Source organism: Ranitomeya variabilis, chromosome 5, assembly GCF_051348905.1.
Source record: "Ranitomeya variabilis isolate aRanVar5 chromosome 5, aRanVar5.hap1, whole genome shotgun sequence".
NCBI classification, from domain to species: Eukaryota; Metazoa; Chordata; class Amphibia; order Anura; family Dendrobatidae; genus Ranitomeya; species Ranitomeya variabilis.
In genome coordinates, this window is record NC_135236.1 from 215,909,146 (window position 1) to 215,934,659 (window position 25,514).

Below are 25,514 nucleotides of genomic sequence, written 5' to 3' on the forward strand. Positions count from 1 at the left end.
CCCCGCTTGCTCAGGATCACAGCACTTGCAAAGTTGAAATACTGACCTCTCCCTACTCCACCGTCGTGACGTTGTCCGCGTTTCCTGGACCCACGAAAAACTTGAGCCAGCCCTACCCCCCCACAACTTTAGCCAAATGACCCCCAATTTTCAATGCCTAACTATTATTATAAGGTAAATTAAGATTCACAAGCTTAAGTGACACAAATTGATGTTTTTGACATTAAAATGGGCACTGTAGGTGTTTTTCTGTCCTCCACACACTGCTGACTTTGCTTCCCCATTGACTTGCATTGCGTTTCGTGTTTCGGTCGATCCCGACTTTGCGCGATATTTGGCCGATTTCAGTGGCATCAATTGCTACAGCCAGACACTGCCCTGTTGTGGTACCTTGTTGTGATTTGCTTTTTGCTCCCTCTAGTGGTTACTAGTTTTTTGACTCTGGTTTTTCTGTCATTCCTTTTATCCACACCTGGGTCGTTAGTTAGGGGTGTTGCTATATAAGCTCCCTGGACCTTCAGTTCAATGCCTGGCAACGTAGTTATCAGAGCTAGTCTGCTGTGCTCTTGTCTACTGATCCTGGTTCCAGTTATATCAGCTAAGTCTGCCTTTTGCTTTTTGCTATTTGTTTTGGTTTTGTATTTTTGTCCAGCTTGTTCCAAATCTACATCCTGACCTTTGCTGGAAGCTCTAGGGGGCTGGTGTTCTCCCCCCGGACCGTTAGACGGTTCGGGGGTTCTTGAATTTCCAGTGTGGATTTTGATAGGGTTTTTGTTGACCATATAAGTTACCTTTCTTTATTCTGCTATCAGTAAGCGGGCCTCTCTGTGCTAAACCTGGTTCATTTCTGTGTTTGTCATTTCCTCTTACCTCACCGTCATTATTTGTGGGGGGCTTCTATCCAGCTTTGGGGTCCCCTTCTCTGGAGGCAAGAAAGGTCTTTGTTTTCCTCTACTAGGGGTAGCTAGATTCTCCGGCTGGCGCGTGTCATCTAGAATCAACGTAGGAATGATCCCCGGCTACTTATAGTGTTGGCGTTAGGAGTAGATATATGGTCAACCCAGTATCACTGCCCTATGAGCTGGATTTTTGTATTCTGCAGACTTCCACGTTCCTCTGAGACCCTCGCCATTGGGGTCATAACAGTATCTCCAGATGATTATATGGTCAACCCAGTTACCACTGCCCTATGAGCTGGATTTTTGTATTCTGCAGACTTCCACGTTCCTCTGAGACCCTCGCCATTGGGGTCATAACAGTTTGCCAGGCCAGTATTAAATGTTTAATGCATTGCAGAAGAGGGATTATAAGAAAGAAGATTCTGAGTTTTTTTTTCTTTCTTCTTCCCCTTTACCTCAGAGTGGCTATGCTTGCTGCAGACATGAATGTCCAGACCTTGATTACAAGTGTGGACCAGCTGGCTACTCGTGTGCAGGGCATACAAGACTATGTTATCAGAAATCCTATGTCAGAACCTAAAATACCGATTCCTGAACTGTTTTCCGGAGACAGGTTTAAGTTTAGGAATTTCGTGAATAATTGTAAATTGTTTTTGTCCCTGAGACCCTGTTCATCTGGAGATTCTGCTCAGCAAGTAAAAACTGTTATGACCCCAATGGCGAGGGTCTCAGAGGAACGTGGAAGTCTGCAGAATACAAAAATCCAGCTCATAGGGCAGTGGTAACTGGGTTGACCATATATCTACTCCTAACGCCAACACTAGAAGTAGCCGGGGATCATTCCTACGTTGATTCTAGATGACACGCGCCAGCCGGAGAATCTAGCTACCCCTAGTAGAGGAAAACAAAGACCTTTCTTGCCTCCAGAGAAGGGGACCCCAAAGCTGGATAGAAGCCCCCCACAAATAATGACGGTGAGGTAAGAGGAAATGACAAACACAGAAATGAACCAGGTTTAGCACAGAGAGGCCCGCTTACTGATAGCAGAATAAAGAAAGGCAACTTATATGGTCAACAAAAACCCTATCAAAATCCACACTGGAAATTCAAGAACCCCCGAACCGTCTAACGGTCCGGGGGGAGAACACCAGCCCCCTAGAGCTTCCAGCAAAGGTCAGGATGTAGATTTGGAACAAGCTGGACAAAAATACAAAACCAAAACAAATAGCAAAAAGCAAAAGGCAGACTTAGCTGATATAACTGGAACCAGGATCAGTAGACAAGAGCACAGCAGACTAGCTCTGATAACTACGTTGCCAGGCATTGAACTGAAGGTCCAGGGAGCTTATATAGCAACACCCCTAACTAACGACCCAGGTGTGGATAAAAGGAATGACAGAAAAACCAGAGTCAAAAAACTAGTAACCACTAGAGGGAGCAAAAAGCAAATCACAACAGTACCTGGCAGCTACCTGCCACACAAGCCTGACCTCACCACTAGATGCTCCAGTGATTACCAAGGTAGCTGCTTAGTAACACCCCTTCCAGGGTAGTCTGGTTTGTGTCACAGTGGGACCACAATCCCGCGCTCGCGCCACCTAGTCAGGGTGTGAGCTTTACACAATGTAAGCATAAGAAGCCTCAATCTGATGCTCCATAGACTTACATTGTAAAAACCAGAGCGCACCATTACCTGGAGAGTCTGGAGAGCTGTGATGTTACTGAGAAGAGGAGAAGTATGGCATTGGATCCCAGAGAATGTGGCGGTCGGTGATTATATTAATATACACACTATTTTACATGCATATATACACTGATTTAACAGGATTGTCCACTACTAGGACAAGCCCTTCTTGATCTAAATATTTGGCCCTGATAAAGTTAAAAAAACCTGCACTCACCTCTCGTGCCAATGCCATTCCAGCAGTGTCAGCATTCGCAATCTCAGGGCTCTGGTGTGGTGGAATGACATATGGTGCCCAGTGTCCATTCAGCAGTGGTGTCACTATCCCCTTCATACATTTTGAACGTGAAGAGGAAGTCCGGACTGCAGCTGATCTATTACTTCCTCTTCATGTTCAATTTCATATGCAGGTGAAGACAGTGATGCTGCTGGGCCCCACATTTCATTCCATCACACCAGAGCCCCAGGACTGCAAGTGCCAACACTGCTGGAACGAGGAAAGCACTTGAGGTCAGTATAGGATTTTTTATTTTATCGGACCCAAACATTTAGTTTATGAAGGGCTTTTCCTAGTACTGGATAACCCCTTTAATGAAGAAATATATTCATGCGATTGCTTCTTTAACTTACAATGAGTCTATATAGAAGTTTTGAAACAAAATATCAGATTAAGGAGATTGAGGGGCTGCACAAACATTTCTTAGAGTTAAGCAACCCTGATGATCAACTGATTGCCCCTGTTCTGACTTCACTAAGCCCACAGTGAACAATTTATTGCAAGACTGTTGATTTCCTAGGTGGAAATGAGACAGAACATGTCACTAAATCAAATAAATTGAACTACAACTTGAGGATTCAGGACTATACTTGAATAATATCCCTGGATGCAATGATATCCACAGCCTGAATACTTGTTTGAATCAATTCAGTCATTGTGAAAAGATAAATGAAGATATGCTTTTCTGTTTTTAAATTACAAATATAAAAAGTTAAAAGGGAATTTGAAACATGTGAAAAAGCAAAGAAAATGACTGGTTTAGGGTGATGAAAGAAAACAAAGTGACATATAAAGAAGAATAAGTAGGTTGGATAAAGAGTGTATCTTCAGATAAAAGGACATTTTATCTGTAAAGATTTAAGAGAGATCAAGAAGTAGATGGGATACTGGCCTGATCTCAAAGTTCAAACACCTCTAGAAGATGGCCAGAAAACAGAATCAATCAAGTATCCCATCTGTTAGAGATTCATTTGAAATATTAAACTATAAAGAAGGTATAAGCCAAGCTTTAATACATTCAGAGACAGAACTCTTTTATTCATGTATCCTATGTATCTTCTTTACCCATCTCGAATTTTACGTACTGAATTGTCAGATAATCAAAAATATTTTTCTAAAATCCATGTTTAGGTTGGGTTTTCATCTATTAGTTTATTTATTATGCTTTGCTGGTATAGAACTATTTTATTCCACAGAGCTTTACATACATTATCATTGCTGTCTCCAATGGGGCTCACAGTCTAAATTCCCTATCAGTATATCTTTGGAATGTGGGAGGAAACTAGGGAACCCAGAAGAAACCCAAGCAAACATGGGGAGAACATACCAACTCCTTGCAGATGTTACCCTTGGTTAGATTTGAACCCAGGACTCCAGTGCTGCAGTGCTAACCACTGAGCCACTCTGCTGCCCCATAATTGTTGCATTAGTCTCACATGCTATAATCTGATGCAATTCCATTGAATACAACCGATGACAAAACTGATACAAAAATACTCCGGTCTTTTGTCATTTATCAGGAAATTGGTCCTTGGCCAGATCACAAAGCTGCATCAAACATTGTGGTCTATCCCCTAGACCAGTGCCTGCATTTGTACAATGTAAAAACTGTTGGCATGATCCCACTGCAAACAAGGATGTTTTATTAATGCTACTAGAGGATTTAAAGTTTGGGGTCCAGGTGTGGTTTATTATATGTTACTATTGGATTTCACAGTACAGTAGCAACTATGCTCTTTTGGGCTCATTTCCACTTGCGAGAAACACATCTGTGTCTCGCATGTGGAAACCAAGCTGTGGCGCCAGCACTTTGGAGCGGAGCGTGCAGCTCCATGTGTTCCTATGCGGCCGCACGCTCCTCTCTGGAGTGCCGGTGCCACAGCTTGGTTTTCACATGCGAGACACGGACGTGTTTCTCGCAAGTGGAAATGAGCCCTTATCCTAATTCCCTTCATAGTTCTATTGATTTATTACAAAGCATCCGCTTTATACTATTGATTGACTGCTGGATTCTCTGTATATTATTCATCACATCTGCACATTTTAGTCTGCATAGCCTTAGGCATGTGTATCAAGGATCTAGTACATCTTGCATTGGTTGTCAGAACTCTGTATAGTATATTCTTATAATATATCTGTGTCACAAGGAGGTTTTCTCAAACATCGCCAACTGTCATGGTGGTGTTAGGGTTTGTGTATTCCATAGATGTGTGCACAGTCCTCCTTTTGACTCCTTAGATAGCTATGGTCAACACAGGGTGAGTTGGGCATCAACTTCTAGAGCTGCAGCTCCTAGGCAGATTAGAAGGAGTTAAATATTTGCTAAACTTAGGGTACTGTCACACAGTGCCATTTTGATCGCTACGACGGCACGATCCGTGACGTCGCAGCGATCGTATGATTATCGCTCCAGCGTCGTAGACTGCGGTCACACGTTGCAATCACGGCGCTGGAGCGATGCCGAAGTCCCCGGGTAACCAGGGTAAACATCGGGTTACTAAGCGCAGGGCCGCGCTTAGTAACCCGATGTTTACCCTGGTTACCAGCGTAAACGTAAAAAAAACAAACAGTACATACTCACATTCCGGTGTCTGTCCCCCGGCGTCTCAGCTTCTCTGCACTGTGTAAGCACAGCGGCCGGAAAGCAGAGCGGTGACGTCAGACGTCACCGCTGTGCTCGCTTTCTGGCTGGCCGGCGCTCACAGTGCAGAGAAGCTGAGACGCCGGAGGACAGACACCGGAATGTATGTACTGTTTGGTTTTTTTACGTTTACGCTGGTAACCAGGGTAAACATCGGGTTACTAAGCGCGGCCCTGCGCTTAGTTACCCGATGTTTACCCTGGTTACAAGCGAACACATCGCTGGATCGCTGTCACACACAACGATCCAGCGATGTCAGCGGGAGATGAAGCGACGAAAGAAAGTTCCAAACGATCTGCTACGACGTACGATTCTCAGCAGGGTCCCTGATCGCTGCTGCGTGTCAGACACTGCGATATCGTAACGATATCGCTAGAACGTCACGAATCGTACCGTCGTAGCGATCAAAATTGCACTGTGTGACAGTACCCTTAGCTTGCTGATTGCCTGTGGTCACATGTTGCAGGAGAATCAGTCATGTCTGATCTTTACCTATTTAAGCTGACTCCACTGATCAGGTTATGCCAGCAATAGTTTCCTCTATACTGGTATAGGAGAGGTGGACATGTTTCGATGTACTGGTTATTACCTAGGTTGTTGCGAGCAGTGTTTGGTTAACCCTTTCCTTGTTACCTTGCTGTCTTTATATTACTTTGTTCCCTCTATTGCTTTCCACTTTATGTCCCTTTGTTTCTCAGAGAGCGTGTTTTGTGAGTGTTTCAATTCTGCTCTGTCTGTCTTGTTTTATATTTCCCCATAAACGTATCAGACTAGTGTGGCTTAGCAGCATAGTAGAGAATGAGGTTCGGGCTTCTCCACCTTCAGGAGTAATCCCGAGTTCAGGGACAGCTAGGGATCCCTAGCCTAAGGGTACTGTCACACAGTGCAACTTTCCAACGATCACGACCAGCGATACGACCTGGCCGTGATCGTTGGAAAGTCGTTGTGTGGTCGCTGGAGAGCTGTCACACAGACCGCTCTCCAGCGACCAACGAGGCCCCGGGTAACCAGGGTAAACATCGGGTTACTAAGCGCAGGGCCGTGCTTAGTAACCCGATGTTTACCCTGGTTACAAGCGAACGCATCGCTGGATCGCTGTCACACACAACGATCCAGCGATGACAGCGGGAGATCCAGCGATGAAAGAAAGTTCCAAACGATCTGCTACGACATACGATTCTCAGCAGGGTCCCTGATCGCTGCTGCGTGTCAGACACAGTGTTATCGTATGGATATCGCTGGAACGTCACGGATCGTACCGTCGTAGCGACAAAAGTGCCACTGTGTGACAGTACCCTAAGGGTCATACTAGGAGCTCAATTGCTATCCCGCAGTCCCACTGTGACAATCAGTGTGTTTGATCTATGTTCTAAGGTATGCTGCTATGGCACTAGACAATTTATATTTACTGTATCTGCTTTTTGCTCAGTTATTTATTATTTAGTGGTTTATGGAGAAATAAACCACTACACACCATAAGTTATGTAACTAAACTACTAGACAACAGGGGTTGGAGAACTAAACTAATAAACAGCTATGATTGAAGAACTAAACAAATTAACACCAGAACATGGAGAACTAAACTAATAGACAACAGGGATTGGAGAACTAAACTACTAAACAGCTTTGGTTGGAGAACTAAACTAGTACACACCAGGGGATGGAGATCCTGATGGTACAGCAATTCCTCCACCACTGTCCCAGCCTGGATGCGCTGCTGCAGAAACCAGTGTCATGCTGACTTCAACCATTCCACTTCAGTTGGTATAAAGATCTTTCGGACTATCGGTTAACCGGATGACATGCGATATGACCACAATGTGGAATTAAACTCTGCACATGTTGCAGTGACTGTGGCAGCAGCACCGAGTCCTGTGCAGGATGACATTTTTCATAGCCTCGCACAGCACAGTTCGAAACGTGGTGCAATTCACACTTGTGTACTGGATACAGATGAAGGACCCCTGCACCCTTCTGTATGTTTTCTTAATGGCTACTAAGATGGTTAGCGGTGATGATGCCATCATCAGAATCCCTATTACTGTCATCTACATGCTGGAGCACACTTTATATAGTGTGGGTGAGCAGATGGTGGTGGTGGTCCTGGGGGAAGAGGAGGAAGCAGAGGAGGATACCTTCAGGGTAAATAATATAACTTCAGGTCTGTCATCTCACAGATGTTTGCCATGGGAGGAACAAATGGAGAAAGACCATGAAAAGGACAAGAAGGAAGAGGAGATGGATGTGCAACAGTTAGGAGATGAAGACGATATTGATTCCCTCTATGTTGTTTGTGGTTGTCAGGAGGGGATGGAGGAAGAAAGCTTGAATGTTATACCACCATCAACACACTGTGGATCTGGACCTCATGAAAGAGACTGACCCATGAGTGCCTTCTTGCAGCACTATCTGCAACATGATTGTTACCGTTATAGTTATGATTCCAAATAGTGCTGACTACTGGGTTGCCAGTGTGTTCTATCCACAATACAAAAGTAAATGTTGCCAGTTACTCCCCCCCCGCAAAGGGACACGCCCATGCTGCAGCACCAATACATGATGGAAGACAATCTTGAAAGTGGTTTTCTCCAGCACAGCAATGAGGCACACAGTTTGCATCACAGTGATAGCCTTCCAGCCACAGAAACTTTCAGTTGTCAATGCAAAAATGTTAGCAGTCTTGCTGTAGTCCTGTGTTGCAACCCCCACCAAGGACAGCATCTGCAGAGTTTGTATGTTTTACCCAAAAATGCGAGGGTTTACTGCCAGTAATTATTTTTCTACCCATGCTACAAACACATATAGATAGTAAATTTAGATTGTGAGTCCCAATGATGACAGTGCCAGTAATGTCTGTAGCGCTTATGTAAAATTACTCGCGCTATATAAGTGATAAAACCCCGCAAAAATTAAAAGTGATGCTCAGCCACACTCAGGTGGCAAACATATCAGTTTCTTAGATTACTATTGTCATAAAAATGTAAGGATAGTAACATGGGTAGTTGACTCAAAGAAAGTGGAGGACTACCGGTATCGGAGGCCTACTGCTACTTGAAACACACATGAAGGAGACCCAAAGCGGAATCTATACATTTACAAAAATTTATTTGCACATATCAACAAAGTGATATCAATTTCACCACAGTAGAAATAGTCTAATAGGTACTGACATGTCTTCCACTACACCCAACCCAGCAGATGGACACCCAACCAGGAGTGTTCACATTTCCAAAAATTAGTGGCAGACACCAACAAAGTGGCATCAATTTTCCCACAGTAGAAATAGTATAATAGTGACTGACAGGTCTTCCACTGCACCCATCCCAGCAGCTCAGCTAGACACCCAAGCAGGACTGTTCACATTTCCACAAATTAGTGTTAACATCTCCAGCCGCAGCAGCAATAGCAGGCACATAAGCCCCACTAAAGATACCAGAGACTGCAATTACGCAAGAACAATGCAGCAAACTGAAAACTACAACATCTAGTAACAGAAGTTGTCAGTTGTCTTTGGATAGGACGTCATGGCAGTGGCTCACTAATGCTTTCAGAAACATTAACACCTACCCCACATATACCTCGGACACCAAGCCTAATCCCCCTTCCTCGACGACCTCACTTTTTCCCAGTCATGTTGCTCAGATTTAACAAGTAAAAATTAGATTTTTTTACTCTGCACAACCTCTTCACACAGCTGAATTTCAGCAGCACAAAATAAAAGGTGAAATATGGCGTGATGAATCACATTTGTAATAATTATAGGGGATAACTCAGGAGACTCTTTGCGTGGAACAAGACAACTACAGGACACAGTTTTATAAGTGGTAAAGTCTATATTATCACACGGTGATTCAAACAGGTGCAGAGAGAAACTCAAGTCCACAACACTTGGTGCAAATATCAAATGCAGCTCAGCAGTGTATAGGAAACTTCAGAGGAAAATGCAATCATGCAGAAAGTCTATGAAGCACAATTATTCTTGAGGATACTTGACACGAATAAGTCCTTGCTTAGTCCAAAACACAGATAGATATGCTTATAAGGAAGTTCAAATAATATCTTAGCTCAACCAGGGAGGTCTGGGTAATAGTCTCAGGTTCTTGCAAAGTAGAAACAGCTTACATGTCCAGCAAATGCAGATGGAAGTAAACACAAGCAGCAGATGAAGGAGGATTACTGGAGCTGGTGTATGCAGCAGGAACTCAGAGCAGAGTAGCAGGATCACCACACAGGTTCACAGGAGCAGGTATATAGCCAGGGAGTCACCAGAGGTCAGGAGCTGGATGCAAGGCAGAATACTCTAGCACAGACTGAAGGCTAGGGTGGAGTTTTATAGCAGGAAGACACAGTGCACATGAGACCAAAGACGACATCTTGGAAAAGGGCAGTAATGCACAAAAAGGTAATAAAAAATGTTCAGAGTCCTGACATTACTCCCTACTTAAAAGCGGCCTCAGGATGATCCTAGACCTGGTTTCTCAGGGAATCTCTGATGAAAACGAGAAATCTTCTGTTGGGCATTGATGTATTCCACAGGTTCCCAAGAGTCTTCCTCAGGGGGATATCCCTGCCATCTTATCAGATATTGGAGCCGATTCCTGCGAATCCTGGAATCAACAATTTCCTCCACCACAAATTGTTCTTGCCCATCAATCACCACAGGCTGCGGAGGTGGCACAACACGTCCCTGGAACGTATTAGGAGATACAGGCTTTAGTAAAGATACATGAAAAACTGGGTGTACCTTCATAGTCTTAGGCAGCTTCAGCCGGCAGGCCACAGAGCTCACAATACCGTTGATCTTGAAAGGGCCAATGAATTTCTGTCCAGTTTTTGTGAAGGAACGTTTAACTTCAGATTCTTAGTTGCTAACCACACGGTATCTCCTACCTTGAACATGGGTGCAGGTTTACGGAATCTATCAGCCGATCTCTTATAATGTTCTAGAGCTGTGGTCAGGGATTCCTTCAGAACCTCCAGATTTTGCCTCATCGCAGTCAGCCTTTCCTCCACTGCTGGAACCGGAGAATTAATTGGAGACCTAGGTAAGATACATGGATGATAACCCAGATTGGCAAAGAAAGGTGTAAATTTAGTGGAGGTGCTCTGAGAATTGTTATATGAAAATTCCGCTAACGGCAGAAACTCTAACCAATCATCCTGGAGAGGGCTGACATAGCATCTTAGATATTGTTCCAGCGTCTGGTTGGCATGCTCAGTCTGACCATTTGTCTGTGGATGGTAAGCGGAAGAGAGACAGAGATTAATATTGAGTGCAGACCAAAACCCCTTCCAGAATCTTGAAGTGAACTGCACTCCACGGTCAGAGATGATCTCATCCGGAACCCCATGCAAACAAAAGACGTTCTGTATAACCAAGTTCACTTTAGCTGAACTTGGAACCAAGTTCATCTTTAGCTGAGGGGAGGCTGGTGCACGGAACAAAATGAGCAGCTTTAGTCAGGCGATCAACTACCACCATGATTGTATTCATGCCTCCGATGTATCACTTCTCCCCTATGCCTCAAAACTACTGGAACAACATGTCCATCTTGAACTGTCCTTCCATCTCTCTTCCTGCTCCCTCTTCGACCGCTTTCAATCAGGCTTCCGGTCACACCACTCCACTGAAACTGCCCTAACTAAGGTCACCAATGGCCTATTAACCGCCAAGAGCAAGCGGCACTATTCTATCCTCCTCCTCCTGGACCTGTCCTTTGCCTTTGACACAGTGGACCATTCCCTGTTGCTGCAGACCCTCTCATCCCTTGGCATCACAGACTTGGCCCTATCCTGGATCTTGTCATACCTAACTGACCGGACATTCAGCATCTCCCACTCACACACCACCTCCTCACCTCACCCCCTATCTGTTCAAGTCCCACAAGGTTCAGTTCTAGGGCCCCTGCTCTTCTCCATTTACACCTTTGGCCTGGGACAGCTCATAGAATCTCACGGCTTTCAGTATCATCTCTATGCTGACGACGCACAGATCTACATCTCTGGACCAGATATCACCACCCTACTAACCAGAATCCCTCAATGTCTATCTGCTATTTCATCCTTCTTCTCTTCTACATTTCTAAAATTTAACATGGACAAAACAGAATTAATCATCTTTCCCCATCTCACATGACCTCCCCAACGAACCTATCCATTACAGTAAACGGCTAACCACTCTCCCCAGTCCCACAATCCTTGACACTGATCTCTCCTTCAAACCACATAGCCAAACCCTTTCCACTTCCTGCCACCTCCAACTCAAAAATATTTCACGGATCCGTACATTCCTAAACCAAGAATCTGCAAAAACCCTAATCCATGCCCTCATCATCTCCCGCCTCGACTACTGTAACCTCCTGCTCTGTGGCCTCCCCTCTAACACTCTCGCACATCTCTAATCTATTCTAAACTCTGCTGCCCGACTAATCCATCTGTCCCCCCGCTATTCCCCGGCCTATCCCCTCTGTCAATCCCTGCACTGGCTCCCCATTACCCAGATACTCCAGTACAAAAGCCTAACCATGACATACAAAGCCATCCACAACCTGTCTCCTCCATACATCTGTGACCTCGTCTCCTGGTACTTTCCTGCACGCAACCTCCGATCCTCACAAGATCTCCTTCTCTACTCACCTGTTATCTCCTCTTCCCACAATCGCATAGAAGATATCTCTCATGCATCCCCCCTACTCTGGAACTCTCTACCACAACACATCAGACTCTCGTCTACCATCGAAACCTTCAAAAAGAACCTGAAGACCCACCTCTTCCAACAAGCCTACAACCTTCAGTAACCACCGATTGACCAAACCGCTGCACGACCAGCTCTACCTTCACCTACTGTATCCTCACCCATCCCTTGTAGATTGTGAGCCCTCACGGGCAGGGTCATTTCTCCTCCTGTACCAGTTGTGACTTGTATTGTTCAAGATTATTGCACTTGTTTTTATTATGTATACCCCTCCTCACATGTAAAGCGCCATGGAATAAATGGCGCTATAATAATAAATAATAATAATAATAGTAATAATAATAATGTTGGCAGCTCCACAATAAAGTCCATTGATATAGGCCCCCAAGGGTGGGACGGAACAGGTAATGGATGTAGAAGACCCATAGGTGCCACATGAGGAGTCTTGCAACGAGCACATACCTCGCAAGAGAGAACATAGTCCTTGGTATCCTTCAGGCAAGTTGGCCACCAGAAGAATCGGCTCAGGAACTCTTGTGTCTTCTGTACCCCCCTGTGACCAGCCAACTTGGAGTCATGTACCAACTTGAGAATCTGCAGACGGACGACCTCAGGGACGTAGATACGTCGATCTCTGAACCACATGCCACCCTTAAAGACAAGATTAATATCCACAGGTGGGTTGGCCAGAAATACATCACCCTCATAGACCTCCCTGCACTCCTTCCACAAGTCCTGATCGTGGATAACTCAGATGAAATTGGCATCAGATAGAATGGTCTTGGATGGGGCTCCAGGTACAGAATCCGTAGCATGGATTCGGGATAAAGCATCAGCCTTCCCATTACGAGAACCTGGACGGTACGAGATAACAAAGTTAAATTGATTTAAAAATAAGTTCCAACGAGCCTGACGAGGAGAAAGACATCTAGCGGATCTAAGGAACTCTAAATTGCGATGCTCAGTTAGCACTATGATCTGTTGTGCAGCTCCTTGCAGATGATGCCTCCATTCTTTGAAAGCCGCAATAATAGCCAGCAATTCCTTGTCTCCCACATCGTAATTCTTCTCTGCTGAGGTTAGTCTACGGGTAGTGTTGAGCATTCCGATACCGCAAGTATCGGGTATCGGCCGATACTTGCGGTATCGGAATTCCGATACCGGTATTCCGATACTTGCCGCGTATCGGATACCGGAATCGGAAGTTCACAGATTCAAAATGCACAAATTCATCCAATGAGAATGATTCCAAGTGTGGGCACATCCTGTTCAGCATGGAGGGCATGAAACTACTGGCATGGCTGTGATTGGCTGCTGAAATGATGTCATGATGCTGTTTAAAAGTCGCTGGCGCCATTTTGCGATCACTCTGCTGTGAATTCAGTTAGTGACAGGACGCTGTTTGCTGACTGAGGGCCAGTTTAGAGATAGCGATTTGCTTCTTTGTGCTTTCCAAAGGCTAATTTAGCAACCGCTGTGTTCACCTACTATTCACCTAGCTTTTGCCTTGTAGCGCTGTTTTCACAGCGATCTGCAAGGTCTGTGTGTGTGTGTGTGAGTGCAGCCCACTCTCTAGTCTGAGTGCAGCCACATAGGCCATCCATAGCTGGTTGTATTCAGTTCAGGGAGGGTGGTTCATTGCCTCATACTGTTCTTTTTTTTTTTTTTTTTTCCAAGTAGTGTAGTCTGCTGCTAATTTTTTCAAAAAAATTCTATTAGTGTCTTTCCACCTGTCTCCAGCTAATTTGTGGAAAAACACTACATAGGATAACGTAGAGGAGGGTTTTTGGGCCTTGCAGCGCCATTTACGGCTGTCTGCACGGTCTCCGTGTGACTGCAGCTCGCCCTGTAGTCTGTGAGCAGCCATAGCCTGGTTGTCTCCAGCTCAGGGTTCTTCACTGCGTCATACCGCCAAATCAATTTTCATTTTGTTTTAAGTAGTGCAGGCTGCTGCACATTTTTTCAAAAAATTCCTATTAGTGTCTTTCCACCCATCTCCAGCTAATTTGTGGAAAAACACTACATAGGATAACGTAGAGGAGGGTTTTTGGGCCTTGCAGCGCCGTTTACGGCTGTCTGCACGGTCTCCGTGTGACTGCAGCTCGCCCTGTAGTCTGTGAGCAGCCATAGCCTGGTTGTCTCCAGCTCAGGGTTCTTCACTGCGTCATACCGCCAAATCAATTTTCATTTTGTTTTAAGTAGTGCAGGCTGCTGCACATTTTTTCAAAAAATTCCTATTAGTGTCTTTCCACCCGTCTCCAGCTAACTTGTGGAAAAACACTACATAGGATAACGTAGAGGAGGGTTTTTGGGCCTTGCAGCGCCGTTTACGTCTGTCTGCACGGTCTCCGTGTGACTGCAGCTCTATCTGTTGTCAGTTCAGCCCCCCAAAAATAAATAAATAATAAAGTTCACCAAACACACCAGTGACACCACTTTACATTTGTGTAGGCCACATTAGCTCATATTAAAGTCTAGTCCACACTTTAGAAAATTAGTGTTTCTTATACCTGTTAGGAGGAGTTGTTCAGGAATAAGCACACAAATCCGTTAGTACTTTTCTGCTTATCTTTATCAGTCAACCAAGATGAAGAAGGCAGTGAGTAAGGCACGTGGGCGTGGGCGCGGAGCAGGGAGGGGACGTGGGGATTCTGTGCCTGCTGCGGGCACCGGTGACTCATCAGCACCCACTTTCACAAGGGAACAGTCATTCATGCGCAGCTTTGTCGCAGAGCGCCGTACACCGCTGCTGCGTGAAGAACAAATTGAAGCCGTTGTCGGATGGATGGCAGCTAATGCATCAACTTCAATTAGTGCCACATCCTCTCAGACACAGAGCACTGGAGAGCAGCCATCTGTCTCTTCACCACCTGCCAAATTGCCCAGGCAGACAGAGAGCCCAGGACAGGAGCCGTCTCTACTTCTGTTCTCTGAATCTCTTGGCTTGGAAACAGGGGGCCAGCCAAGCAGCATTGGAGAAATGGAAGAAGAGGCAGGGTGCAGTGATGCCCAACAGCTTTTTCTCTCTTTCTCTGAAGAGTCGGGTGGGCCAGTGGCTCCGTTCACCACATCACAGGCCGCATCAGCTGATGATGACACTCAGGTGCCACTTACTGGTGCGTGCTCTGCTGCTGAGACTACCCAGGAGGAGCAGTTGGGGGCAGAGGGTAGTGTAGATGATGAGGTCCTTGACCCATCTTGGCGTGAGGGACAGGAAGGTGGTGGGAGCAGCTCTGAGGAAGAGATTCCCCGTACGGCCCAAAGAGGGAGAGGGAGGGGGAAGACTGCGGATCCTGCAGCCTCCGCTTTGGCACCCGTTAGGAGCATGTCTCTTCCAAAAGCCAAAAAGGGCGCTCCCAAGACTTGCAGTGCCTGGTCCTTTTTTGACACAGTTGCAGATGACATTTGCTATGTCAAATGCAAGGTGTGTCATCACAAAGTAAAAAGAGGGAAAAATGTCAGCAACCTCAATACCTCCAACATGTGGAAACATGTGCGCACCAGGCACCCGGCGGAGTTACAAAAACACACTGAAGAGCTAGGCCAACCAACAGCGGCAGCTACCACCTCTTCAGCTCGTGTTGCCTCTTCCTCCAGCTCACACGCAGCTGGTTCGGCTTCCTCCCAGGATCGCCGTGGAAGAACCTCTGGCCCTGTTGTCCAGAGACCCGCTGTAATTCCACCCGCAGCACCACTTTCCCAGTCATCCACACACTCCCAGCCCAGTCTACAGCCATCGGTAGTACAGGCATGGGAGAAAAGGCGGCCTTTCTCATCAAACCACCCACGAGCACAGGCTCTGACTGCAGGCATTGCCAAACTTCTGTCACTGGAAATGCTGTCATTCAGGCTGGTGGAGACTGACAGCTTCCGTGACTTGATGTCATTGGCAGTCCCACAGTACAATGTGCCCAACCGCTTTTACTTCAGCAGGCAAGCCGTCCCTGCCCTGCCCTGCACAAGCATGTGGAGGGACACATAAAACACGCGCTACTGAATGCCGTCAGTAGCAAGGTCCACCTCACCACCGATGCGTGGACCAGTCAACATGGACAGGGGCGATACCTTTCCCTCACTGCCCATTGGGTTAATGTCGTTGAGCCGGGTACAGACCATGCGAGTGGCGCAGGACGTGTCCTGCCCACTCCAAGGATTGCAGGAATCCATTCTGTACGCATTGACTCCTCCTCTTACACCAGTTCCTCAGAATCATCGCTGCAGGAGCCGTCACAGTCCACCTCCACATGGACCCGTGATGAACGTGTACCTGTTACGACCGACATGAGCACAGCCGTGGCCAAACGTCAACAGGCCGTCTTGAAATTAATTTATTTGGGGAATCAAAGCCACACAGCGCAGGAGCTCTGGAATGCCATCAAGCAGAAGAGCGATGTGTGGTTTGTGCCAGCGAATCTCCAGCCAGGCATGGTAGTGTGTGATAATGGCCGAAATCTGGTGGCAGCTCTGGGCCTCGGCAACCTCACTCACATCCCATGTCTGGCACATGTGCTCAATTTGGTCGTGCAGAGTTTTCTGAGGGACTATCCGGATCTTGATGCACTGCTGCACAAGGTCCGCCTAGAGTGTGCTCACTTGCGGCGTTCCAGCACGGCAAAAGCGCGCATTGCGGCTCTGCAGCGCCGACACCGCCTGCCGGAACATCGCATCATATGTGACCTACCTACCAGGTGGAATACCACGTTACATATGTTGGAGCGGTTGTGTGAGCAGCAGCAAGCTGTAATGGAGTACCAGCTGCTTCAGGCGCAAAGAAGTCGCAGTCAGCGCCGTACAGACTTCACAACCACAGAGTGGGCCACTATGAATGACGTCTGCCAGGTTTTGCGTCCCTTTGATTATTCCACGTGGATGGCGAGTGCAGATGATGCACTAGTCAGCATGACTGTCCCCCTTATCTGCCTGCTTGAAAAATCACTGCAAGCGCTAAGGGATGATGTTGTTGAAGAGGTGGAGGATGAGGATTCAGCATTTCCATCATCTTCTGGACAGTCAGCGCCACGTGGTTCCTCACAAACGCGTAGGCAGGGGACAGTTTGTGAGGAGGATGAGGAGGAGTCAATGGAGGAGGAAGACATCCGTCCAGAGGAGGGAGTTACACAATTGTCCAGTACTCAGTGTGTACAGCGAGGGTGGGGTGATGATGAGCGGGCAGAGATCACGCCTCCAGCAGGGGACAGCGTTTCTTGGGCAGTTGGCAGTCTGCAGCACATGGTGGATTACATGCTGCAGTGCCTGAGAAACGACCGCCACATCGCCCACATTCTCAACATGTCTGATTATTGGGTGTTCACCCTCCTCGATCCTCGCTACCGGGACAACGTAGAAAGCCTCATCACACCGTTGAACCGGGAGTGAAAAATGCGGGAGTACCAAGACACACTGGTGAATTCCATCATCTTCTCCATTCCAACTGAGAGAAGTGCTGCTAGTGCATTCCAAAGCAGCTCAGTGCGTCCAGGCAGTGGTGGAGGCTCTGCACAAAGAGGGAGCAGAAGCAGTGCCTCTGCCCAAGGCAAGACCAGTATGGCCCAACTGTGGCACAGTTTTCTGTGCCCGCCACAAAAGTCTACACCATCACAGATGGCTCCAGTCAGCAGGAGGCAACGGTTCCGTCAGATGGTGACAGACTACATGTCTTGCCCTCTTGCTGTACTCCCAGACGGCTCTTCCCCTTTCAAGTTTTGGGTCTCAAAGCTGGATACATGGCCAGAGCTAAGCCAGTATGCATTGGAGGTGCTGTCTTGCCCTGCGGCCAGTGTATTATCGGAACGTGTCTTTAGTGCTGCAGGTGGTGTACTAACTGACCGTCGCATGCGACTATCCTCCGATAATGTTGACCGGCTTACTTTCCTGAAAATGAACAAGGCCTGGATCTCGCAGGAATTTGCCACTCCTCTTCCTGATTAAATAATTAGGTGACTGTCTACAGTATCCAGGTCTCCTGTTTTGTTCATCTTTCTACCACCTGAACTTAAATTCCTGGGCTCCAACACCGCCAGTTGAGGCTCAGAAGTGCCGTCTGCACAGTCAAAACATACGACCCAGTGTTATTGGGTTTCAGTAACGTCAGCTGATCCCCAGCTGTGTAGCCGGCAATGTGTCCTGCGACCGCCACGCTGACACAACAACTGAAATGTAAGGGAACCTGTCCCCCCCCCCAAGGCGTTTGTTACTGAAAGAGCCACCTTGTACAGCAGTAATGCTGCACAAGGAAAAGGTAGCTATTTTTGTTTAGCTCCTTGCACACTCAGAACTTAACACTTATAAAATGTGTCCACTGATACCGTAAAACCGTCCCGGAGGTGGGACTTTCCTTCGTAATATGACGCAGCACAGCCGTCATTCCTACCCCCTTGGCGCCGTGCCCCGGCTCCTCAGCGTTGTTTGATTCCGTCCCGGAGCCTGCGCTGTTATGTTATCCCTTGGCCAGGCACACTTAGCGCTGCCCGTCTTCTGACATAATTTGGTGTCAGGATGGCTGCGCCTGTGCGGCCACGCTGGCCGAGAGCCCGCCTCGCAGTGTCTTCTGATTTAATCCCACTGGGGGCCTGAGATCCATGGACATGCGCAGTGCATATCTGAACCTCCACCTCTCACTCATCTCCCTACGGCTTCTTCAGACTGTGCGGTGTCAGCTGGTCCCTAATAGCATGCCACAGCCGTGACACCGCACAGTCTTAAGAAGCCGTAGGGAGGGGAGTGAGAGGCGAGGATATGCACTGCGCATGGCCACGGATCCCAGGCCCGCGGTGGGATTACATTAGACGACACTGCGAGGCGGGCTCTCGGCCAGCGCGGCCGCACAGGCGCAGCCAGCCTGACACCAAATGATGTCAGAAGATGGGCAGCGCTAAGTGTGCCTGGCCAATGGATAACATAACAGCGCAGGCTCCGGGACGGAATCAAACAACGCTGAGGAGCCGGGGAATGGCGCCAAGGAGGTAGGAATGACGGCTGTGCTGCGTCATATTACGAAGGAAAGTCCCACCTCCGGGACGGTCTCACGGTATCAGGGGACACATTTTATAAGTGTTTAGTTCTGTGTTTGCAAGGAGCATCATGAAAAGAGCCACCTTTTCCTTTTGCATCTTTTTTGCTGCACAAGCTGGCTCTTTCAGCTACAAACGCCTTGGGGGGGGGTTAAAGGTTCCCTTTCGACTTTCTCCAATCAGGCTTCGGCCTACATTGTGTTCCTCTGCTTCTCCTCCTGTCCCTGGGCTCCAACACCGCTAGTTGTTGCCTGGTAGTGCTGTACACACAGTCAACAGTCCCTCCTCTGTTATTGGGGTTCAGTAACGTCAGCTGTTCCCCTGCTGTGTGTGTGGCAATCCCTCCTATCTCCTCCACCTCCACCTCCCCCTCCTGTCCCTGGGCTCCAACACCGCTAGTTGCCATCCAGAAGTGCTGTCCGCACAGTCCCAACAGTCCCTCCTCTGTTATTGGGGTTCAGTAACGTCAGCTGTTCCCCTGCTGTGTGTGTGGCAATCCCTCCTATCTCCTCCACCTCCACCTCCCCCTCCTGTCCCTGGGCTCCAACACCGCTAGTTGCCGTCCAGTAGTGCTGTACGCACAGTCAACAGTCCCTCCTCTGTTATTGGGGTTCAGTAACGTCAGCTGTTCCCCTGCTGTGTGTGTGGCAATCCCTCCTATCTCCTCCACCTCCACCTCCCCCTCCTGTCCCTGGGCTCCAACACCGCTAGTTGCCGTCCAGTAGTGCTGTACGCACAGTCAACAGTCCCTCCTCTGTTATTGGGGTTCAGTAACGTCAGCTGTTCCCCTGCTGTGTGTGTGGCAATTCCTCCTATCTCCTCCACCTCCACCTGCCCCTCCTGTCCCTGGGCTCCAACACCGCTAGTTGCCGTCCAGTAGTGCTGTACGCACAGTCAACAGTCCCTCCTCTGTTATTGGGGTTCAGTAACGTCAGCTGTTCCCCTGCTGTGTGTGTGGCAATCCTTCCTATCTCCTCCACCTCCACCTCCCCCTCCTGTCCCTGGGCTCCAACACCGCTAGTTGCCGTCCAGTAGTGCTGTACGCACAGTCAACAGTCCCTCCTCTGTTATTGGGGTTCAGTAACGTCAGCTGTTCCCCTGCTGTGTGTGTGGCAATCCCTCCTATCTCCTCCACCTCCACCTCCCCCTCCTGTCCCTGGGCTCCAACACCGCTAGTTGCCGTCCAGTAGTGCTGTACGCACAGTCAACAGTCCCTCCTCTGTTATTGGGGTTCAGTAACGTCAGCTGTTCCCCTGCTGTGTGTGTGGCAATCCCTCCTACCTCCTCCTACCTCCTCCACCTCCTCCTCCTCCACCTGTCCCTGGGCTCCAACACCGCTAGTTGCTGTCCAGAAGTGCTGTCCGCACAGTCCCAACAGTCCCTCCTCTGTTATTGGGGTTCAGTAACGTCAGCTGTTCCCCTGCTGAGTGTGTGGCAATCCCTCCTACCTCCTCCACCTCCTCCTCCTCCACCTGTCCCTGGGCTCCAACACCGCTAGTTGCCGTCCAGAAGTGCTGTCCGCACAGTCCCAACAGTCCCTCCTCTGTTATTGGGGTTCAGTAACGTCAGCTGTTCCCCTGCTGTGTGTGTGGCAATCCCTCCTACCTCCTCCTACCTCCTCCACCTCCTCCTCCTTCACCTGTCCCTGGGCTCCAACACCGCTAGTTGCCGTCCAGAAGTGCTGTCCGCACAGTCCCAACAGTCCCTCCTCTGTTATTGGGGTTCAGTAACGTCAGCTGTTCCCCTGCTGTGTGTGTGGCAATCCCTCCTACCTCCTCCTACCTCCTCCACCTCCTCCTCCTCCACCTGTCCCTGGGCTCCAACACCGCTAGTTGCCGTCCAGAAGTGCTGTCCGCACAGTCAACAGTCCCTCCTCTGTTATTGGGGTTCAGTAACGTCAGCTGTTCCCCTGCTGTGTGTGTGGCAATCCCTCCTACCTCCTCCTACCTCCTCCACCTCCTCCTCCTCCACCTGTCCCTGGGCTCCAACACCGCTAGTTGCCGTCCAGAAGTGCTGTCCGCACAGAGCCAAACACCTCGCCAATGTGTTAGTGGGGTTCAGCACCGCCAGCTGTTCCCCTGCTGTGTATACGGCAACGTGTACTGCGACCGCCACGCAGGCACAAGTTAAATTTAAGGGAACCTGTCCCCCCCCCCAGGCGTTTGTTACTGAAGGAGCCACCTTGTGCAGCAGTAATGATGCAAAGGGAAAAAGTGCCTCTTTTCGTGGTACTCCTTGCACATGCTGAACCTAACACTTATGAAAAGTGTCCCCTCCTACCGTGATACCGTCCGGTTGGTGGAACTTTCCTTTGTGATGTGACGCAGCACAGCCGTCATTCTTACCCCCTTGGCGCCGTGCGCCACCTCCTCAGCGTTGTTTGAATCAGTCCCGGAGCCTGCGCTGTTAGGTTAGCCCTTGGCCATGCACACATTTTGCGCTGCCCGTCTTCTGACATCATTTGGTGTCAGGCTGGCTGCGCCTGTGCGGCCGCGCTGGCCGAGATCCCGCCTCGTACTGTCTTCTGATTTAATCCCACTGGGGGCCTGAGATCCATGGACATGCGCAGTGCATATCTGAACCTCCACCTCTCACTCATCTCCCTACGGCTTCTTCAAACTGTGCGGTGTCAGCTGGTCCCTAATAGCATGCCACGGCCGTGACACCGCACAGTCTGAAGAAGCCGTAGGGAGGGGAGTGAGAGGCGAGGATATGCACTGCGCATGGCCACGGATCTCAGGCCCCCAGTGGGATTAAATCAGAATACAGTACGAGGCGGGATCTCGGCCAGCGCGGCCGCACAGGCACAGCCAGCCTGACACCAAATCATGTCAGAAGACGGGCAGCGCAAAATGTGTGCATGGCCAAGGGCTAACCTAACAGCGCAAGCTCCGGGACTGATTCAAACAACGCTGAGGAGGCGGCGCACGGCGCCAAGGGGGTAAGAATGACGGCTGTGCTGCGTCACATCACAAAGGAAAGTTCCACCTACCGGACGGTATCACGGTAGGAGGGGACACTTTTCATAAGTGTTAGGTTCAGCATGTGCAAGGACCATAATTAAAAGAGCTAAGTTTACCTTTTCCAGCATTAGTGCTGTACACGATGGCTCTTTCAGCTACAAACGCCTGGGGGGGGTTAAAATTTCCCTTTCAACTTGCTCCAGTGCAGGCTTCGGCCTACACTCTGCTCCCTCTCCTCCTCCTGCTGACCCTGGGCTCTAACACCGCCAGTTGGGGCCCAGATGTGCTAGCTGCACAGAGCCAAACACCAGCCAATGTGTCAGTGGGGTTCAGCACCACCAGCTGTTCCCCTGCTGTGTAGCCGGCAATGTGTCCTGCAACAGCCACGCAGACACAAGAACTGAAATTGAAGGAAACCTGTCCCCCCTCCCCCAGGCGTTTTTACGTTTTACAGCCACCTTGTACGACAGTAATGCTGCATGTGTGCAAGGTGGCTCAGAAACTTATTCTCCTTGCCCATGTTGAAGTGAACACGTCTAAAAATGAGTCCTCTGCGACCATTAAAACGTCCCTCAGGTGTGATTTTCCTTTGTATTGACACGCAACAAGCTCCTTGGTAGCGCTGCCCGTCTTCTGGCATCATTGTTTGGCTGCCTGCGCCTCTGCGGCCGCCTTGCCCCACACAACGCCCCTCGGTGTCTTATTTATTGGGACTGCGATGGTGTGATTGATGGGCATGAACGGTGCATTTCTTCGCCTGTCCCTCATCTCCTTCCGCCTTCTTCGGACTGTGCGTCTTCATGGCCGTGGCATGCGATAAGGGATCAGCTGACGCCGCATAGTCTGAAGCGGGTGTAAGAACCCAAGCGAGAGGCGAACATATGTACTGCGCCAGGCCATGAATCCCAGCCCCGCAGTGTTTTAACAATGTTAAGACACTGGGGGGCTGGGATTCATGGTCATCGCGAACCGCACCGGCCGACATTAAATGATGTCAGAAGATGGGCAGCGCTAACAGCGCTAGACCAGGGGATAACACGACAGCGCAGGCTCCTGTACAGCAAATAACAACGATCAGGAGGCTGCACCCAGCACCAAGGTGGGATTCTTGACATCTGTGCTGCGTCTCATTACGAAGGGAACTCGCGCCTCCAACACAGTTTGACTGTATAAAGGGCTAAATGTTATACGTGTTTCATTCAGCGTGTGCAAGGAGAAAAATTAAAAGAGCAACCTTTGACTTGTGCAGCACTACTGCTGCATAAGCTGTGGCTCTTCTACTTTGTAACCCCTGAGGGGGGGTTAAAGGTTACCTTTGAAATTGGTTCAATTAGGCTTCGGCCTACACTCTGCTCCCCCTGCAGAGCCCGGGCTCCAACACCGCCAGTTGGGGCCCGGTACTGCTAGCTGCACAGAGAAAAACACCAGCCAATGTGTCAGTGGGGTTCAGCACCACCAGCTGTTCCCCTGCTGTGCAGCCGGCAACGTGTCCTGCAACTGCCACGCAGGCACAACAGACCCAAAGCTGCCGCCAGTGCAGGCTTCGGCCTACACTCTGCTCCATCTCCTCCTCCTGCTGACCCTGGGCTCCAACACCGCCAGTTGGGGCCCGGTACTGCTAGCTGCACAGAGAAAAACACCAGCCAATGTGTCAGTGGGGTTCAGCACCGCCAGCTGTTCCCCTGCTGTGTAGCCGGCATCGTGTCCTGCAAAAGCCACGCAGACACAAGAACTGAAATTGAAGGGAACCTGTCCCCCCTCCCCCAGGCGTTTGTACGTTTTACAGCCACCTTGTACAGCGGTAATGCTGCATGTGTGCAAGGTGGCTCATAAACGTATTCTCCTCGCACATGTGGAACTGAAAACACGTCTAAAATGTGTCCTCTGTGTGACCATTTAACCGTCCCGGTGGTGTGACTTTCCTTTGTAATGACACGCTGCAACCCCCTTGGTAGTGCTGCCCGTCTTCTGGCATCATTGTTTGGCTGCCTGCGCCTCTGCGGCCGCCCTGACCCACACAACGCCCCTCGGTGTCTTATTTATTGGGTCTGCGAGGGTGTGATTGATGGGCATGAGCAGTGCATCAGTTCGCCTGTCCCTCATCTCCTTCCGCCTTCTTCAGACTGTGCAGCTTCATGGCCGTGGCATGCGATAAGGGATCAGCTGACGCCGCACAGTCTGAAGCGGGTGTAAGGACCCGAGTGTGAGAGGCGAACATATGTGCTGCGCCAGGCCATGAATCCCAGACCCGCAGTGTTTTAACAATGTTAAGACACTGCGGGGCTGGGATTCATGGTCATCGCGAACCGCACCGGCCGACATTAAATGATGTCAGAAGATGGGCAGCGCTAACAGCGCTAGGCCAGGGGATAACACGACAGCGCAGACTCCTGTACAGCAAATAACAACGCTCAGGAGGCTGCACCCAGCACCAAGGTGGGATTCTTGACATCTGTGCTGCATCTCATTACGAAGGGAACTCGCGCCTCCAACACAGTTTGACTGTATAAAGGGCTAAATGTTATACGTGTTTCATTCAGTGTGTGCAAGGAGAAAAATTAAAAGAGCAACCTTTGACTTGTGCAGCACTACTGCTGCATAAGCTGTGGCTCTTCTACTTTGTAACCCCTGAGGGGGGGTTAAAGGTTACCTTTGAAATTGGTTCAATTAGGCTTCGGCCTACACTCTGCTCCCCCTGCAGAGCCCGGGCTCCAACACCGCCAGTTGGGGCCCGGTACTGCTAGCTGCACAGAGAAAAACACCAGCCAATGTGTCAGTGGGGTTCAGCACCGCCAGCTGTTCCCCTGCTGTGCAGCCGGCAACGTGTCCTGCAACTGCCACGCAGGCACAACAGACCCAAAGCTGCCGCCAGTGCAGGCTTCGGCCTACACTCTGCTCCATCTCCTCCTCCTGCTGACCCTGGGCTCCAACACCGCCAGTTGGGGCTCTAGGAAGACAAGCTTTAATAGGTCCCCATCCTGGTTCCAGCACCGTCAGCTGGTTCCGGGCAGAGCCTTTGGCTTAGGTGCCTCCCTCTGGGTATCCGAGTTCCACCAACGTCAGGTGGTCCTTGGTAGTGCTTTCAGGCACGGGTACCTCCTGCTTAGTAACCGGGTTCCAGTAACGTCAGCTGGTCCTCGGTCGTTCCATTGGCTCTTGGACCTTCGGCTACCCATCCGGGTTCCAGCACCGTCAGCTGGTTATCGGCAGTGTCTTTTGCTCTTATACCTTCTGCTCCCCATCCTGATTCCAGTACCGTCAGCTGGTTCCGGGCAGAGCCTTTGGCTTAGGTGCCTCCCTCTGGGTATCCGAGTTCCACCAACGTCAGGTGGTCCTTGGTAGTGCT